This window comes from Cebus imitator, unplaced genomic scaffold (assembly GCF_001604975.1).
Source record: "Cebus imitator isolate Cc_AM_T3 unplaced genomic scaffold, Cebus_imitator-1.0 Scaffold449, whole genome shotgun sequence".
In the NCBI taxonomy this organism is placed as follows: Eukaryota; Metazoa; Chordata; class Mammalia; order Primates; family Cebidae; genus Cebus; species Cebus imitator.
This window is the reverse complement of record NW_016107764.1, coordinates 1,148,907-1,151,533: the sequence shown is the minus strand read 5'-3', so window position 1 is coordinate 1,151,533 and position 2,627 is coordinate 1,148,907. Positions and strand designations below refer to the sequence as shown.

At 53.9% G+C, this 2,627-nt stretch overlaps 1 protein-coding gene across 6 annotated transcripts in view; it reads left to right on the top strand.

Moving 5' to 3' along the window:
- Window positions 1-2,627, top strand: part of TSNARE1 (t-SNARE domain containing 1) — a 136,486-nt gene that overhangs the window by 55,607 nt on the left and 78,252 nt on the right. The window lies entirely within an intron of this gene.

The window sequence follows — 2,627 nt, the reverse complement described above, 5'->3', positions numbered from 1 at the left end:
TGCTCCAGAGACTGACCAGTGCTTCTCCCGAGGCTGACCCGTGTTCCTCCCGTGGCTGACCCGTGCTCCTCCTGTGGTTGACCCGTGCTCCTCCCGAGGCTGACCCGTGCTCCTCCTGTTGGTGACCCGTGCTCCTCCTGAGGCTGACCCGTGCTTCTCCTGAGGCTGACTCGTGCTCCTCCTGTTGGTGACCCGTGCTCCTCCCGAGGCTGACCCGTGCTCCTCCCGAGGCTGACCCGTGCTCCTCCCGAGGCTGACCTGTGCTCCTCCTCGAGTGTGTCTTTGTCTCTGGGTTCCCTTTGTCTCTGTTTATTTCCCTCCAAGTGTATTTGTTGAAGAAACCAGGCTTTTCATGTGTGGTGTAATTGATTTTTGTGCACTGATGTGTGTTGCCAAACCCTTTTTATTAATTGTAATGATTTGTCCGTGGAATCTTTTGAGCTTTCTCTGTAGTTGGTGGTGTCTGTGCGTAATGACAGAGTTTTTGCTCCTTTTCCAATGCTCTCACCTGTTACTTGTTTCTCTTCCTGGCTGGAACCCTTCCTGCAGTGTTGAGTGGAGCTGGTGGTTTATTCGTGGTGAGTTTGCGGAGGAACTGGATTACGTATTTCTCGAATGTTTCTGGGATCTTGCTGTAAAACTCTGCGGCTCTAGCGTTTTCCTTTGTGGAAAAGCTCTCTGACTACCAATTAATTCCTCTAGTTGTAAAACGTTATTCAAGCTTTCTGTTTCTTCTTGGGTCAGTTTTCTTAAGTTGTGTTTTTCTGGAAATTTGACTGTTTTATCTGAATGTTCAACTTACTGAAATGAAATTGTACACAGTAGCCTTTCACTATCAATTGTGACACTGGGGCACTCTCATGTGATGGTGAAGATGCAGATGCAGAAACCGGCCTTCCCTTGTCCCGGTTCTGCCAGTCCTGCTCCCCGCCCTGTCCACCCTGCCTGCCTTGACACCGGCCCTGTCCACCCTGCCAGTCCTGCTCCCGGCCCTGTCCACCCTGCCTGCCTTGACCCCGGCCCTGTCCACCCTGCCTGCTATGGTCCTGGCCCTGTCCACCCTGCCTGCCTTGACCCTGGTCCTGTCCACCCCACCTGCTCTGGTCCTAGCCCTGTCCACCCTGCCTGCCTTGACCCTGGCCCTGTCCACCCCACCTGCTCTGGTCCCGGCCCTGTCCACCCTGCCTGCCTTGACCCTGGCCCTGTCCACCCCACCTGCTCTGGTCCTGGCCCTTCCCGCCCTGCCCGCCCTGGTCCTTGCTCTGTCTGCCCTGCCCTGTCCACCCATCCTGCCTGTCTTGGTCTCAGCCCTGCCCGCCCTGCTGCTCATGAGCTTTGCAAGGTCAGGGTCAGGTCATACAGATGGATGCCTCAACACCCGTGAAGCACGGGCAGGGCTGCCGGGGGCCCGTGGGGGCTGCTGCCTCTCTCACAGTGATGGCGTCTGAACCGTGTCCCGGTTCTCATTCCTGATATTCTGTATTTGTGCCTTCTCTGTTTTCTTTTATAGTCAGTATTGACAGAGGTCGGCAGTTGTGCTGGTCTCTACAGTTGCGGCTCCTGGCTTTCTAGACCCCTTCTGTGCATGCCGGTTTTAAATTGTGACTGATTTCTGTTCATAGTTTCATCATTTCACTCCTTTCTTTGCGTGGATGCTGTTTTATTTTTTGACTCCCAGATTGATTGTTTACCATATTCATGTTTAATATTGTTTTTATTGATTTTTAATAAAAGCATTTGAAATTAGAAATTTCCCAAGAAACTTCTTCAGTTGAATATCAGATATTTTGAAATATATGGTATTTTAAATTTTTTTTCAGTTCTAAATATCTTTAACTTTCCATTATGATTTTGTTTAGTAGTGACTTAGAAGTTTACGCCATCATTTGCAAATGTGCTTTTCTTGCGGGTTGTGTTTTTAAAGTGATTTCAAACCTGATTTCACGTCTGTCAGAAAAGCACCAGTGCTGTCTGGGTTTGCTGAAAATTGTCAAGGCTGCGGCTGCGGCCGTTTTTGGGGTGTGGGTGTGAGCTGGGCTCAGCCACTCCTTTGCTCCACTGAGCTCTCGGCCCTCTGTGTGGGTGGGGCCTTCAAGGGCCCTCAGAGTTGGGCGAGGCCTTCCAGTGGGACGGTGGGGCCTGCATGAAATCCCCGTAGGTGTAGCGTCAGCTGTGTTTGCCCAGTCCCTGCTGCGTGCTGAGGTCCTGCCACCCTGATTGTGCAGCACGGAGGTGCCGCCACCCTGATTGTGCAGCACGGAGGTGCCGCCACCCTGATTGTGCAGCACTGAGGTGCCGACGTCCTGCCACCCTGATTGTGCAGCACGGAGGTCCCAGCACCCTGATTGTGCAGCACTGAGGTCCCGATGTCCCGCCACCCTGATTGTGCAGCACTGAGGTGCCGCCGCCAATTGTGCAGCACGGAGGTCCCAGCACCCTGATTGTGCAGCACGGAGGTCCCGCCGCCCTGATTGTGCAGCACCGAGGTCCTGCCACCCTGATTGTGCAGCACCGAGGTGCCGCCGCCCTGATTGTGCAGCATGGAGGTCCCAGCACCCTGATTGTGCAGCAACGAGGTCCCGCCGCCCTGATTGTGCGGCACCGAGGTCCCGCCGCCCTGATTGTGC